The sequence below is a fragment of the Tupaia chinensis genome, unplaced genomic scaffold (genome assembly GCF_000334495.1).
Source record: "Tupaia chinensis unplaced genomic scaffold, TupChi_1.0 Scaffold000682_1, whole genome shotgun sequence".
NCBI classification, from domain to species: Eukaryota; Metazoa; Chordata; class Mammalia; order Scandentia; family Tupaiidae; genus Tupaia; species Tupaia belangeri.
In genome coordinates, this window is record NW_006160205.1 from 1,715,841 (window position 1) to 1,733,261 (window position 17,421).

Here is a 17,421-nt window from a genome sequence, read left to right on the forward strand (position 1 = left end):
ATGAATGTAAATGTTATAGAAGTAGTGTTATCTTGGGTATTTCTTAGCTTGCCTTGTTCCTATCTGTACTAGGTTGTATAGGTACTTGTGTGCTAGCATATGTGATGGTACTTTCAAAATGTTTATGGGATAGTATTAGAGTATGAGCTTATTTTGGTGCAAAAATTTTGAAATACATATGTAGTATTTTCATAATATATCTTTTAAAAAATAATTTATTCTTTTCATTTATTTACTTATTTTTAATTTGAAGAGAGAGAGAGGGAGGGAGGGAGGGGGAGAGAGAGAATGGATGAGCTCTGTTAAGGTCTGGGACTCGAACTGTGATTGGCCATGTGGGAGTCCAGTGCCTTAACCGCCATGCCACTTGCTGGCTCCATCATTTGCATTTTCCATTCACTTTTTGAAGACCCCTCTTGTTGGTCTCACTTGGCTTTTTTCAACTGCTTCCTAGCATTCCATCGTATGGATAGTTCATAATTTATGTTGTCATTCCTCTAATGATGGACCCTTCAGTTGTGCGTGTAGCAAGGCACACAGACTCACAGGCTATTTTCCCTAGTGTCATCGGATTGGTAGCAGAAAGACACCTATCATTTAGCATCTCTGCAGAGTACACAGTGCTGTATAATTGAACTTTCTGTGATGTGGCAAATGTGGCCTCTCTAGCTTGGTATCTATAGGAATATCTGTACAGATCGATGTGATGATGCACATATGCCCAGCATGGTTAGTAGCTAGTACCCACATGGGGCTATGAGTAGCTGCAATATCACTGGTTTGAACTGAGTGAAATGTGACAAGTGGGAATTTAAATTTAATGGGTACTTATGGCTAGAAGCTTCATATTGGACAGTGCAGGGTAGCTCTTTCGTAGTGTTTGTAACCAGAGAATACCAGCACCCTGAAAGGTGGGATTGGACTGTGTCCCCTCCATCTAGCATTGCCTACCAGTGCTCAGTAAATGTTTATTGGATCAAAATCACTGAGAAGTGTAGAAGTTTAGGATTCGGTCAGGATGTATGTCTGTTTTTATATCCCCTTGATCTGAGTGTGTTTCCATTAGGGCTTTTTAGCTTTACCTGCTTAATCTTTATCCCATAATAATTATGCAGTATCATGCTGTTAATTGGCATGTGGGAAGACCTATTCTCTGCTGATATGTTCCTCTTATCTTACTTGTCAATAAGAATAGAGAGGATCTAAAATATAAAATTCGTTTAAATTTACATTTAAATTAAAACAAAGGCAAGACAATGTTGGAGCGGGGCACTAATTAATGTTGACATAGAAACTGGAATATCCTTTTGCACTTTTTTAATCCATACTACAGATACTTATCTAGTATTTTCATTGCTTTTCCACAAGACCATAGCTTTTATTAGTTCAACAGGGAGAAAAATGAGCTGTTTCTCCCCTCTCCAAAAGTTGTTTTTGTTATAGTTAACTTATGATATTTCCCTGAATTAAAAAAGTTTTTTTCTTCTGAAAGAGAGAAAGGGAGAAGGAGGCACTCCTTTGACAAGAATCCATCAAGTGATAAACCATACAACTCATTCCCCCGGAGCCTCCAGCTTTTCCAGCCAGAGACTGAATGCTTGGCATGTTAAGGTTGACCAGGGATCCGAACCTCTGGTCTTCCATATGGCTTCCAGCATTGCAGAGCAATGTCCTACTGCCTGTACCACCACAGCTGGGTCCCTTTGAAGTATTAAAATGTGTCTTTGATACATGTTAGGAATTTAGGAGAGGGGATGGGAAAGTATTTGATTGATTGGTTACTTGGGTCCTAAGCAGGCAACCATTCAGCTGGTAAACATTTTCCTTTTGACTCTTTAACCAGCAGATGCAGGACTGTTTTTGGTGGAGCTATATCCCACACGTTTATCAAAACACAGCTCTATAGAGATAACACTGAATGGTTTATGATAAAATGAGATAAATGTGTAGTACAGGAAGATTAATTTATTTTGTCAAAATGAATGCTTTCTAAACATTGGGTTTAAAAGAGATTAATAAGACAAAAGCTTAGGAACAAAAGACAAAAGCTTAGGAATAAAAGGCAGTTGCTCAGAAAAAGCTTTTTCTTTCTTTCTTTTTAAAAATCTTTTGATGATACCCTAATTTCTTCTACTTTTCTGAGAGGTCAGAATTTTAGTTAGAGAGGCAACTTACTGTTTGGTCTATAGACAACTTTCATAGCTTTATGGACTGTGGGATAAGACATAGGGTTTCTCTTTATGATGTGATTTCACTCTTTTATTTTATTTTTTTAAGTTGGGTGTGTTCTCCTTGCCACATAAAAGATGAGGCAGTTTTTCTCCATGGCAGTCAAGTGGGTGATGGTGAGGCTTACTTGACAAGGACACTTTGAGAATTGGATGGGCATGTATGTTCGTACTTACTTCATTCACCAAGTTATGATCTAGCCCTTTGAGGTTGTCCTGTCCTCAGTGCTGGTGGACAGGATGGTGATGGTGAGACTCAGGACCTCATTTCAAGGAGTCCTTTGTTTACCAGAGAGAAACTGTCATGAGTGAAGAGTTTCCCAAGAAAGCAGAGAAGGGCCAGGGATGGTGTCCCGTGAGAGGCAATGGGTCTAAATTTACCAGGAAGGCAAATATGAGGGTGGAGCGAATTAGGGAACGAGGCAGCATGAAGCGGATGATACTGAGTGGGGTGGGCTTGGAGATGGTAGAAGACAAGACTGGAGAGGTGAATAGAGCCCTTGATGGTAGTGGCCTTAGATAAATTCAGTTTCAGGATTCACTTCCTGCCCTGTGCAAATTCACTTTTTAGGAGAGTGGAAGAAACAGAGGATACCAAGCAGAGAGAGCAGAAAGTGCCATGGATGACAGTCCTGTAAAGCATCCTATGATTCCTGAGAAGGAAAAACATGATCTCTGACCTTGACAGGTTTCCTTGTCAGCATAGGTGGACCTGGGATCAGCCACAATTTGGGAGTATGTGTGTGCACAAAACTTTGGGTTTGTGGAAGTCCCTATGGTAGGGGCAGAGAGGAACAAGGGAAAGTAGCAGCCTGGCATTGCTGTGAGTTAGGATTATTTTTGCAAGCCAAAGCTTTGGGTAGGTCTCATGAACCAGCACAGACAGAATTTTAAAGTAAGTATGTCTACAAACTATAGATCGGTGTTTCTCAGGGGTGATTTTGCCCCCCTAGGGACATTGTGTGGGGACACTTGGGAGAGGGTGATACTGGCATCTAGTGTGTAGAAGCCATAAATGCTCCTCAACATCTTATGATGCATAGGATAGACCCCACCAAAAAAAAAACTGACCCCAAATGTTAACCAGCAGGTGGTGTCGTGGTTAAGGTGCTAGACTCCCATGTTGTTGACTGAAGTTCGAGTCTTGGATCCCACAGCTTGAAACTCACACCGGGTGTGTGTGCATGCATGCCCCAAATTTCAAGAGGACACTGAAGGAGAAGGGATTGTGATGTGGCCATCCCCACTGGGGAGTGACTTTTCTTTTTCTGTCTCTCTGGCAAATGCATGCACTCTGTAGCATAAACCTCCCCACACTCCCTGCCAAAAAAAAAAAAAAAAAGTTGAGAAACTCTGATGTAGAGGTTCCCTATATATGTGGTACTGTAGTTAGCCAAGAGGATAAACCTAGATCATGAAAGGTCAGTCTATACAAACTTGGGCACCAACTTGCTTAGTACTATTTGTACTTTTGGAAATAATAGTACTGGCTTGTGTTATCTGCAGAATGTATGAACAAGAAAGATTTCTTTAAAAAGTCATTAGTACTTTTGGGCTGACCCCATAGCCTACTAGTTAAGGGAGGTGGATGTCACATGGTTGACCATGTGGTTTGGATCCTGGCCCCTGTGACTTGAAAACATGCTGGGTGCATATGCCTGTGTGCTCTAAATCTGAGCAGGATGGAGAAATCTAGAAGAAGGGATTGTGGTGGGACCTCCCCGCTGAGGGGTGCTTTTTCCCTTGGTTTTTCTTTTGTGGCAAGTGCATGCACCCTCTGGCAGTTTTTAAAAACAGGAACTTATCAGAGGCCTCCTTGTGCATGTATTCACCCACTATGTGAACTTTGTGGAAATACTACTGTATTGTGTTATTTGCAGAACGTGTGCATAGGATAGGTTTCTTGAAGAACTCATTAGTGCTCTAACTACTGCTGCTAGGCCTGTTAGCTGGGTTGGTATGGCTTCTATTCTTGAAATAATAAGAAATATAAAAGTTAATAAAATGGTTTAGTTTTTAAAGCACACAATGAGTGTCTTGAAATAATAGTGGTACGAACAAAACAAAGATGCATGAAAATCTCAGAGCATATTCTAGAAGACAGACTCTGAGAAGATGTTTTCTTAATCTTTCTACCCATAGCTGTAGTGTGAAAATACAGTTTTCTTTAGAATGACCTTAACTCTGTGTAAATGCCTCTAAATTAAGTCCGCAAATGAGAGGCCACCCCTTGAAAAGTGAGGCTGTTCTTTGTTAGTCTAATTCTCGGGTGAGCTTATCTTAGTAGCTGTATAAATACCTATCGTGTTTTATTTAACCGAGTGATATTTATTTGGGACAAGAGATACAAAATAAAACACAATTTATTTTATACAGCAGAGGAGAGTAAGGAAAATGCACCAGAGGCAAAACAGCTAATTAGTCACATTAAATTTTCACCTAGGCAGTAACATTGTACTAGTCACTACTCTTAAGCCAGGGAGGGCTTTGTCGTCTTTTTATTTTTGATTCCTTTCTGCATAAAACTGGAAATTCATTGTAGGTTGGCAGCTTGAAGATTAGGGATATTAGGTGTTTTAATAAATCAGGAAGGCATGAGGATTTTTTTTTTAAAGACTTTTATTTTAAAAATAGAAGTGACAAGACACTCTCATTTAAAGTGTATTATGATATTCTGTAACAGGAAAGAATATGCCTCCTACAAGCTTGTTTTCTTTGGAGACAAGGCTTAGGAAAGTGGGCAGATGTTCTCAACAGTTATGTTAATAGAACCTAGTTCTGGGTCCTTTGTCTCTGCCCATAGCCATGCTCTGCATGCACTTGAAGCTTAAATTTCCAGGCCATTTAATCACCTTCTTCACCCTCTAGTGGAACCCTCCCCTCTATCACCATTGTTGTGTGTACCTTACTGAATCCTTAACTCCTTTTTAAAAATTATTTTATTTTTTATTATTGTCATTATTTTAAAAATTTGAAGAGAGAGAGAAAGAAAGAGGAAGCAAAAGCTGTTAAGTTCAGGACTCAAACCTCAGGCAGCCATGGGGGAATCTAGTGCCTTAACCACTTTGCCACCTGTTGGCCTCTCATTAAGGAATATCAAAAGTGGTATTTGGGTAACTTTGGTGGCTACTTTTATATTCTTCCAAGGAATATTTGCTATTAACTCTTTCACAAAGAAACTCTCTTATAGAGAAGGTATCTACTGGTAGGAAACTTACCTCATTCTGTGTATGTACTGTTCTGTAAGATAAGAAATTTGTGTGTGTGTGTGTGTGTGTGTGTGTTTGTAAATGGAACGATTTTAAATTCTAGAGCAGCTTACTATTTTTTTTTTTTTTGAGAAGTTTTTGCTATAGGGCGCGTGCGCTCACCAGAAAGAGACAGCAAGACAGAAAGAGAAATCACACCCCCGGGAGGATGGCCACGCCACAATCCCTTCTCCTCCATTCTCCTCTTGGGATCTTGGGCACGGGCGCACACGCGTCCGGCGTAAGTTTAAGCCACCAGGTCCGGGGACTCGAACTGTGGTCAGCTACCTGGGAGTTCAGCGACATAGCCATTACGCTAACTGCTGATCCGAAGCAACTTACTATTTTAAAGATTCTGTTGGAAAACTTTATCTAGATAAAGTTATTTTCCAGCTAAATGAAGGAAAACTGGTAAATAATTCTGTTTGAATGTAATATTTTAAAAAATTGCCAGAGGGCATGTGTTCTCACCTGAGAGAGAGAGAGAGAGAGAGAGAGAGAGAGAGAGAAACACCACCTTGTGGGGATGGTCATGCTGCAGTCCCCTCTCCTCCATTTTTCCAGCCACACATGCATATGCATCCAGTGTGACTTTCCAGTCATGGGCTGGGATTCCAACCACAGTTGGTTTCTTGGGATCTGGCTACCTTAACCACTAGGATGCAGGCTGATGCAGGGATGTGAACTTGAACTTGATGCTTCCTTCTTGAATTTACTTCAATCCATATTGTATTTTTTTCCCCCTGTGGTTAAGAAAGTGACATCTATTCCTATAATTTATCTCTACTGGAATTCATTCATTCCTTTGCTGTGGAATTGAGAAAATTGGATTAATTCTCTTTCTCTGTAGGGATTTTCTCCCCTCCTCAATTTTTTTTTTCTTTTCTTTTCTTCATCATCTTTTTTTAAAATTTCTTTAATAAGTCTACTCAGGTTGGGACTGGCAGGTGTCCTGGTTAGAGTGCTGGACTCCCAAGGCCAATTGCAGTTTGAGTCTCGGACTCGGTGACTTGCTCTCTTTCACTCTGTCTCTGGTCAAATTAAAGAAAATGATAGTGACTAAAATATTTGGAATAAAAGATTTCTTAGGTTTCTTTTTGAGTAAGCTATGGCAGATTATATGATTCAAAGAATTTTTCTATTACTTGTAAGTTGTCAAATATAAAGCATATAGCTCTTCATATAATAATGCTTTTATAATCTGTGGAGTCTGTAGTGCTGTTACCTCTTAAATTCCCGATATTAGTAATTCTACTATAAATGTATTAGTTAGAATACAATCTTATTTGGAGCAAGGTGAATATTTCTTGGTTAAGTGAACTAACCCAGAAACAGAAATACGTAGTCATGGAAGTAGAGAATAGAATGTCAATTACCAGGGACTAGGAAACTAGCCTTGCCCTCGGTGATGGGGTCGGCCTTGATCTTGGCCTTAGCTTTTGAAATTTACTTTGGCCTTAAACTTGACTTTGGCTTTTAAACTCTACTTTGGCCTTGACATTAAACTTGACCTTGATGTCTAAACTTTGCTTTGCCCTTGACCTTGATGGTTACACTTCTCTCTGGCATTGAACTTGACATTAAACCTGACCTTGAACTTGAAAGCTAAACTTTTCTCTGACCTTGACGGTTAAACTTTATTCGGACTTTGATCTTGAAATTGAACCTGACCTTGGCTTTTAAACTTTACTTTAACCTTGACTCTGGCCATACCCATGGACTTGACCTTGTTTTTTTTTTTTTTTTGCTGACTTGAATGTCAGGAACAGGACAAGGATGTTTTTCTCATCAGTGCTTTTCAACATCATTTTGGAAGTTTTAAGATTCTGGTGACTGGAAATTCCAAGCCCCAGGCATCCTCTGCAGCATGGCCAGGGGAAGCACAGAGGATAGCGGGCACACATGGAGCCCCTGCTCCTCAATTTCATATTTCAGTACGACCTCAGTTGTTTGCTTCTCTCTTGTTCTCTTTCTTTCATTTGCTTATTCGTCCTGTTAGCATCCTCTGCAGCATGGCCAGGGGAAGCACAGGATAGCGGGCACACATGGAGCCCCCCCGCTCCTCAATTTCATACTTCAGTCAGACCTCAGTTGTTTGCTTCTCTCTTGTTCTCTTTCTTTCATTTGCTTATTCGTCCTGTTAGCTGTTGTGTTTTTCAGGCCACCAGTTCTGGGACTTGAACCACAGTCGAGTGCCTCAACCACTACACCACCTGTCGACTCTTTTGGAATTCTACTCTACTTAAAGAACCTAGAGTAATGTCCAACTGTCCTCAGGAGCACCTGATGGTTCATTCCTAACCACTTTACTTGGGTACCCAGTGCTTCTCTGATGATCTCACTTCAACCACATGGGTGTCCCGATTTCCGCTGGTTTCCTGGTGGACTACTCATTGTTTTGCTGTCACAAAACAATGTGGCCAGGCCCCCAGTCTCCTGCCCAGGCTTCTGGATCTTCTCTGTAGCTCTGAAACCTCCAGAGGACTTGGATTTCACTCCTGCTTGGAAAAAAGGTAGTCTACGGGAAAAAAAGTATTTTAAAAATTCATCTCTAACTCATACAAGTATAACTAGACTCTGTCAACATTCATGTAACTTTTCTAGTCCTGCAGAACGGTATTTTAAAGTGAAGGTTGGGAACCATTTGATGTTCATGGTTCTATCTACTTGGGACCAACACAAGGAATTCAGAAAATAAGTGAAGGTCATGACAGTGAGTAGGTCATGACAGTGAGTAGGTCATGACAGTGAGTAAGGCGAGATACCATGCAGCGCCTACTAATCTAATGGAATACTATTGTCAATTGTGGTAGAATAGAAAGACTATGGGAGAAGGAGGAAATCTGAATTGTGGTACCTGCTACCCCTTTTATGGAGAGTTGTGACACCAGTAATTTCTTCTTTCAAAAGAGGAATAGGAGGTAAAAGTGCCTTGAAAGGGAACTAGGTTCCATGAAGTTTTAAGACGAAACTGTTAATGATATTGAGGATTGATGGGCTCTACTCCAGTTCAGTAACTGCCTCTGATGAAATACGTTAAGTGTGTAACTATATTCCTTTTTCAGTGCCGGCACTTCCTGATTTAAATAGCAAATGATTATCCTAGATCACAAACCTAACTGACTCAGGACTAAGGTTTTGATGGGTGTCATCAGGTAGTAGCTCAGTATTTGGCTAGAATCAGCGACCACATATGAAGACATATGGCCCCTTCCATTACTAGTGAAATCATCCATGAGACTAGAGTATGGCACAGTAGTAAAACGTGAAGTTCTGTGAGGCCAACCCCAAGGGAAAGTTCCAAGTTCAGGTCCAGAGACCTTAATGAGTATGCTAGGCGTACGTGTTTCCTTAGCCTGAGGCCAGCTGAAGCTGGGGGTGGTGAATCGGGGTGTCAAGACCTTGTTGGGGGTGCTCTTTCTCTTGCTCAAGAAATAAAGAAACTTCCAAAAAATTGAAATCATCCTGTGCTCCTGCCATACCGTGTAACATTTGCCCAAATGGGGAAGCATTTGCATGCACTGACTTGCCGCGATCCCTGCTTTTGTCACTGAGTATGTACTAGGTCTTGTTTCTAGTAGAAGCTTTGTTCTCCTGTAAGGGTGTAGATTTAGATCTAGCACTTGGAGTCTAGGGGCAAGTTGCTTCTCTTCCAATGCTGGTTTGATTTCTTTCAATCTGTGTGACCTTGTGTGAATCGCTTAAGACCTTCAGGTCTCAGTTTTTTTGTTTGTTTGTTTGTTTTTCTTTTGTTTGTTTGTTTTTCCTATGAAAGGCAGGAAAGTAATTGTAACCTTAGGGTTATAGTGAGATTAAATTGGAAAATGCAGGGAAGGTAAGTAACAGGGTGTCTCTAAGAAGTACTAATGGGTTGAACATCAGTACTCCAAAATTTGAAACCTTTTTTTAAATTTTTTTTTTTTTTAAGTTTTTGCCTTAGGGTGTGTGCGCTAGCTGGAGAGAGAGGGAACATGAGAAATCAACTCCCCACCCCCACCCCCCCACCAACCCCCGGGGGAGAAGGATGGCTGTGCTGCAATCCCTTCTCCTCCATTCTCCTTCTGAGATCTTGGGTACGTGAGTAAATGTACCCAGCATGATTTTCAAGCCACTGGGTCTGGGACTTGAACTGTGATCAGCCATGAGGGAGTTCGTAAACATAACTGCTATGTCACCACTAGGCCCCTAAATTTGAAACTGTGAGTGCTGACATGAGGCTACCCTAGAAAATTCCAGATCTAACCTTATATGATGGGTCATAGTCAAAACAAAATACAAACATACTGTATAAAATTACCTTCAGGCTACGTGTATAAGGTATGTACAAAACGAATTTTGTGTTTAGTCTTGGCTCTTATTCCCAAGATACCTCATTATGTTATACCCACAAATATTCCAAAATCTGTAAAAATTCAAAATAGAAAACCGTTTTGGTCCCACACATTTTGAGTACGGGATACTGAATCTGTAATAGCGTTTGTAAAACTTTCTTGAACTTGACTGTCAGACTTCACAGGCACTGGCAGTTTCAGTCAAATCCATTGGGAAGTCTTTAGGGTTTTCTCTATATAAGATCATGTACTCTGAAAACAGAGACAATTTGACTTTCTTTTCTGACTTGGATGTCTTTTATTTCATTCTCTTACACAATTGCCCGGCTAGGACTTCCAGGAGTATGTTGAACAGAAGCGGCAAGAGTGGGCATCCTTGTCTTGTTTCAGAAATATTATAGGAGGGGACCAGCAGGTTAGCGTAATGGCTATGTCGCTGGACTCCCACGTAGTCAACCGCGATTCACGTCCCAGACCTGGTGACTTAAAACTCACGCCGGGCACGTGTGCGTGCATGTCCAAGATCCCGAGAGGAGAATGGAGGAGAAGGGATTGCAGTGTGACCATCCCCCCTGGGGGGTGATTTCTCGCTTTCTGTCTCTATGTCTCTCTCTGGCAAGCGCACGTGCCCTACAGCAAAAACCTCTCCAAAAAAAAAAGAAAGAAAGAAATATTGTTATAGGAAAAGCTATCGTCTTTTTACTGTTGGGCACGATGTTAGTTATGGACTTATTTTGTATTTTATCATGTGAAAGTGCCTTCTTTCTGTACCTCCTTTGTTGAAATCTTTTTGTCATGAAAAGATGCTTAATTTTGTCCAATGCTTTCTTTGCCTCTATTGAGATGATCATATGACTTTTGTCCTTCATTCTGTTAATGCAACGTATCACACTAATTCATTTGCGTATGTTAAACATTCTTGGACTTCAAGGATAAATCCATTTGATCATGGTGTGTGATCCCTTTAATGTGCCATTGAATCAGTTTGCTAGTAGACATGGTCATATAATTTTCTTTTCTCATGACATCCTTATCTGGCTTTGGTATAAGGATAATGGTGGCTTTTTAAAATGAGTTTAGAAGTGCTACTTCCTCTTCAGTATTTTGTCAGAGTTTGAGGAAGATGGGTGTTAATTCTATTTTAAATGCTTGGTGCTGATAAATTAATTCAGTAAAGGTGCCAGATATAAAATTGGCATTCCCAAGAGTTGCATTTTCATGTACAGAAGTCTCCCCTTATCCACAGGGGATACATTCCAAGACTTCCTGTGGATCCCTGAAACCATAAATAGTTTTGTCCTAGACGTAAAAAGTTTATAAGTTAGGCGGGGGAAGATTAACAATAATTAATAAGAAAGTAAATCTATTAAAATATTCTAAAGTAAAATGATGTGAATGTGGACTCCCTCTCCCAAAATATCTCATTGTACTGTCCATTCTTCTTCTTAGGATTTGGGATAATAAAATGCTTACATCATTAGATGAAGTGAAGTGAATGATATAGGCATGTGACATAATGTTTAAAACTCATAAATTGTTTTTGTTTCTATTTATTTTTGACAATCTAATTAGGGATATTACCATAACCATTTTTAACAGAGAATCTTACATTCTTGGCTTTGCTAAATGTTTCTGCCCTGAGCTGCCCCAGCCCTCCCCCCATACAGTCTTTGATAGTTACACTTGTGCTATCTCCTATTTTTTTTCTTTTCTTGTTTTTTTTTTTTTTAAAGATTTTTTTTTTTTTTTTTTGCTATAGGGCGCATGCACTCCCCAGACAGAGGGAGAGAGAGACATCACCCCCTAAGGGGGGATGGCTATGCTGCAATCCCTTCTCTTCCTTTCTCCTCTCAGGGTCTTGGGCACGCGCACACACACACGTGCTTGGCGTGAGTTTAACCTACCGGGGCCGGGACTCAAATGTGGTAGGCTACATGGGAGTCCAGTGACATCCATTACGCTAACTGCTGGTCCCCTCCCTCCTATCTTCAGATCTTTCCATTTTTGCCATAGAGTGCAGACATCTGGTATATTATTGAGTGGAGATAGTGTTTGCCTTTTTAAGTCTGATTTGCTTTGCTTAGCAGTAAGTCATCCATATTCAACCACTTTGAGTCAAATGAAAAAGTTTCTCACACTGTTCCTTATGGCTGAATAATATTCCATAATGTATATGTGCCACAATTTTCGACTCAGTGATCAGGGTTTTGGGACTTAAATTTTTTCCATGTCTTTGTGATTGTGAATAGTGCTGAATAAACTTGGAAGTGCATGTGTCCTTACAAATGAGTGCTTTCACATTTTTTGGGTAAATACCAAGGAGTAGGATTACTGGGTTGTATGGTTAATTCCATTTGTAGGTTTTTGAGGAACATCCATATTGTTTTTCATAGTGGATGTACCAATTTATATTCCCATCAACAGTGCAGGAGGAGGTTCTCTCTTTTTCACAGTCTCACCAGTGCTTGTTAGTCTTTGTTTTATTTGTCATAGCCATTCTGACTGGGGTTGAGTGGTAGCTCACTGTTTTGATGTGCATTTTTTTTTTTTTTATGATAAGGGCTGTTGAATACTTTTTTCACCAAAGTTTATTTTTATTTTCATTTATATTAAGTCACTGTATGTCTTTACAGCATATAAAATGAACTTTCCCAGCATGAATACACTGTGTATTAGTCTACTTAAAGATATCACACACGTTATCAACACAACTTTCCATTTTTGTGTTCCTTAAATGTTTTGCTTCCTTTCCCCCTCCATTCCCTTTTTCTCACCCTCCCCCTATTTCCCACCCTTGTCTCACCCTGTCTCTAGTATCTGCAATTGTTCTCCATGCTTTTAAATATTTCAATCTTTCAGTTTTTGCCATAGAGTGTGGACATTCAGTATATATTAAATAGGGGGATATAAAATGTCTCTCTTTCATAGTCTGGCTTGCTTTGTTTAGCTGTAGATCTTCCATGTTTATCCACTTTCTATCAAATGCCAGAGTCTCTCTCTTTCTCTTTTTTTCCCCCAACGGCTCAGTAGTAGTCTACAGTGTATATGTGCCACACTTTTTAATCCATTCATCTCATGAACATTTTGGTTTCTTCCATGTCTTGGCAATTGTGAATAATGCTGCAATAAATGTGTATGTGCAATTATTTTTCCAACTGAGTGTATTCATATCCTTTGGATAGATAGCCAGCAGTGGAATTACTGAATCATGCAGTGGTTTGATTTGTACATCTTGGAAGACCCTTCATATTATTCTCCAGAGTGGCTGTACTAATTTAAATTTCCATCAACAGTGTCAGAGTTCCCTTTTCACCATAGGCTCATCAGCACTTATCACTTTTTATTTTTTAAATCTGACTGGGGTGTAGGTGGTATTTCATTGTGGTTTTGATTTGCATCTCCTTTATGATAAGGGATGTTAAGCATTATTTGATATCCTTTTTGGTTATTCGTATGTCTTCCTTAGACAGTTTTTTTTTTTTTTTGAGAATTGTTTTGCTATAGGGCGTGTGCGCTCGCCAGACAGAGAGACAGAGAGACTGAAAGCGAGACATCACCCTCCAGGGGGGATGGCCACGCCGCAATCCCTTCTCCTCCTTTCTCCTCTCAGGATCTTGGGCATGCGTGCACACGCACCTGGTGTGAGTTTAAGCCACCGGGTCCGGAATGCGAACTGCAGTCAACTACATGGGAGTCCAGCGACATAGCCATTACATTAACTGCTGGTCCCCCTTAGACAGTTCTTTAACTGGGTATCTCCTCCCATCCCCCAAGCTGCTTGAGTTCTCTGTATCTTCTGGTTATCAGTCCCTTACCTGAGATATAGTTTGCAAATATAGTCTCCCATTCCAAGGGTTGCTGATTCATTCTAATTATTGTTTCTTTCACTGAGCAGACGCTTTCTAATCTGATATAATCCCACTTGTCTGTTTTCAAGAAGATTGCTTGTGCTTTAGCGGTCTTCTTTAAGAAGTCTTTGCCTGCTAAGATGTCTCCAAGACTTTCCTCTGTGTTATCCACCAGTAGCTTTATGGTTTGAGTCCTTGGGTTTAGATCTTTGATCCATTTTGAGTTGATTTTTATTCATGCTGAGAGAGAAGGGTCCAGGTTTTATTTTTCTGCAAGTAGGTTTTCCAGCACTATTTGCTAAAGAGATTTTCTTTTCCCCTTTGGATTGGCTAGTGCCCTTTGTCAAAAATCAGGTGGCTGTATGTTTTGGGATTTATTTATGGGGTTTCTATTCTGTTCCATTGATCCACATGCCTGTTTTTGTGCCCATACCATGCTGTTTTGATAATCACAGTTTGTAATATACTTTGGGGTCCGTATTGTTTTGGCAATATGGGGTCTTTTATAATTTCAGACTGATTTTGTGATTTGTTCCCCCCTTAATCTATAAAGAATCTCTCTGGTAATTTGAATGGAATTGTGTTAAATTTGTAGATTTGGGTAGGACTGACATTGTGATTACATTACTTATTGTAATCCAGGAATATGGATGTCTTTCCACATTTTTCCCCCCATAGTTTTACTTTTAGAGGTCTTTGCCTTCTTTGGTTAGGTTTATTTCTAGATTTCGTAATTCTTTTGTAATGGAATTGCATCCTTTACTTCTACCTCAGTCTATTCACTGTTGATGCATAGATATGCTATAGATTTTTTTTTTTTTTTTTGGAGAGGTTTTCGCTATAGGGTGCATACACTCGCCAGAAAGACAGAGAGAGAGATAGAAAGTGAGAAATCACCCCCCAGGGGGGATGGCCACGCCATAGTCCCTTTTCCTCCTGGGATCTTGGGCTCTCACCTGGTGTGAGTTTAAGCCACTGGGTCCGGGACGCAAACCGCGGTCAACTACATGGGAGTCCAGTGACATAGCCATTACACTAACTGCTGGTCCCGATATGCTATAGATTTGAGGAGCCCTCCAGTTCCATCTCTAGGCTCCTGGCCAGCAAGGGAGGCTGAGGCAGGGGCACCACTACCCTTTGCCCCACTTCCAGGCTCCCAAGACAGGACCCCATGCCCCAGAGAGACAGCTGAATAGAGTACACCTCTTGATACCACATTGCTAAAAACAACAAAAGAGTGACTTCTGCACACACCATATCACAGCAAAAGGGAAACATACTTGCTCCTAGTTGAAGAAACGTTCTCATAAGAGGTATTCAAAAGTGAATACATCTTCCAATGGCTAGAAGAGCCTCACGACTGAATAAAACAGGAAATATGTCTCCATCAAAGGAACAGAGTAATTCTTCTCCATCTCCTAAAACCTGAGGATGTTACCAAAATGTCAGATAAAGAATTTAGAACGTTTATGGTGAACAAATTCTATAAGTTGGAACAGAAAAGAAACAACGAACTACAGGAAATCAAAAAATCTCTTGAAAGTATTAAAAGTCGATTAGACCATATTGAAGATCAAATCTCCGATGTAGAAAGTAAAACCTTTTTTTTTTGGAGAGATTTTTCACTATAGGGCACGTGCGCTCGCCAGACAGAGAGAGACAGAGAGAGACAGAGAGAAAGCGAGAAATCACCCCCCAGGAGGGATGGTCACACCGCAATCCCTTCTCCTCCATTCTCCTCTCGGGATCTTGGGCACACACGCACACACGCCCGGCGTGAGTTTTAAGCCACCAGGTCTGGGACGCGAACCACGGTCGACTATGTGGGAGTCCAGCGACATAGCCATTATGCTAACTGCTGGTTCCTTAAAGTAAAACCTCTGACCTAGAAGAAAATGCCATGAAGATAGAAAAAACAACAACAACAACAAATGAGGATAATATGCGAGAAATACTAGATCCCATGAAATGCCCAAACGTTAGAATAATCGGAGGTGAAGAAAGTAGTAACAGCATTGAAAATCTATTCCATGATATCCTGGAAAAAAATTTCCCAAGTCTGGAGAGGCACTTGAGCATCCAGACCCACAAAATACAAAGGACCCTAAATAGATTCAACCCCAGATCTTCCCCAAGGCAAATCTTAGCCAGACTGTCCAAAAACCACAGATAAAGACAAGAACTGGCAAGAGAGAAATGAGAAGTGATGTACAAAGGTCATCCCATCAAGCTAACACCAGACCTCTCAATGGAAACAATGCAATCAAGGAAAGAATGGTAAGATGTATTGAAAGTCTAAGAGAGAAACAATTTCAACCAAGACTATTGTATCCTGCAAGATTATCCTTCATGTGGGAAAAAAAAGATTAAAATCTTAAACAAAACCTGAAAGAATTTGCCAACACCGGACCAACTCTTCAAGAAACCCTGAAGAAAGTACTGTTCCAGGAAAACTAAAGAATTAACAGCCAGAAACAAAGGAATAAAAGGCAGCTAAGACAATGGACAAGTTAAACATTGGGACAGATCTGGTAACAGTGATAGTAACATTGAATGTGAATGAATTAAATTCTCCAATCAAGAAACACAGACTGACTGAACGGATAAAAACACAGAAACCCTCTATCTGTTGCCTCTGGAAACCCACCTCATAGAGAAAGACATACATAGACTAAAAGTGAAGGGCTGGAAAAAGGTTTTCCATGCAAATGGAAATCAAAAAAGGGCTGGAGTTGTGGTACTAATTTCTGACAAGAAAGGCTTTAAAACAAAAACTGTTCAAAGAGACAAAGAAGGGCACTGTATTGTAGTAAAAGGATCAGTAGATCAAGAAGGTATAACGCTTATAAATATCTATGCACCTAACACAGGAGCACCCAAATATGTGAAAGAAAGACTGTTAGATCTAAAAGGAGAGATAGACTGCAATACACTAGTTGTTGGAGACCTCAACACTGCACTATCCCCTTGGAACAGATCATCTAGACAAGAAATAGATAAAGAGATAAAGGATCTAAATGATATCATCAATCAAATGGACTTAACAGACATCTATAGAACTTTCCATCCAAAAACCACGAGATACACTTTTTTCTCACCCCCACATGACCATGATGGAATTAAACTTGAGTTTAATTTCAAGAGAAATCCTCAAAAATACTCAAATACATGGAAATTAAATTACCTACTCCTGAGTAACTCCACAACTACCAAAGACATAAAGACTGAAAAGATTCATGGAAGCCAATGACAATGAGGATGTGAGTTTCCATAATCTTTGGGACACTGCTAAAGCAGTCATAAGAGGGAAGTTCATAGCAATTAGTGCACATAAGAGGTAGACAGAAAGAAGGCAAATGGATCAGCGAACATCATGCCTTAGGGAATTGGAAAAGCAACAGCAAAAAAAATCCAAAAAAAAAACTCTAGGAGAAAGGAAATAATAAAGATCCAAGCAGAAATAAATGAAATAGAAAATAAACAAACTATACAGAAAATAAATGAAAGTAAAAGCTGGTTCTTTGAAAAGATCAATAAAATCGATGCATCACTAGTGAGACTTACTAAGAAGAGAGAAAGGAACCGGGTGAATCAAAGCTGCAATGAAGCAGGCAATAGAACAACAGACAAAGTAGAAACACAAAACATCCTTAGAGGATACTATGAACATCTATATGCCAAGAAACAAGACAATCTGGATGAGATGGACAAATTCCTGGGCACATATAATCTACCAAGATTGAGCCAGGAGGATATAGAGAGTCCT

At 40.1% G+C, this 17,421-nt stretch overlaps 1 protein-coding gene across 3 annotated transcripts in view; it reads left to right on the forward strand.

The window, feature by feature from the left end:
- Nucleotides 1–17,421, forward strand: part of TAFA4 (TAFA chemokine like family member 4) — a 191,713-nt gene that overhangs the window by 162,583 nt on the left and 11,709 nt on the right. The window lies entirely within an intron of this gene.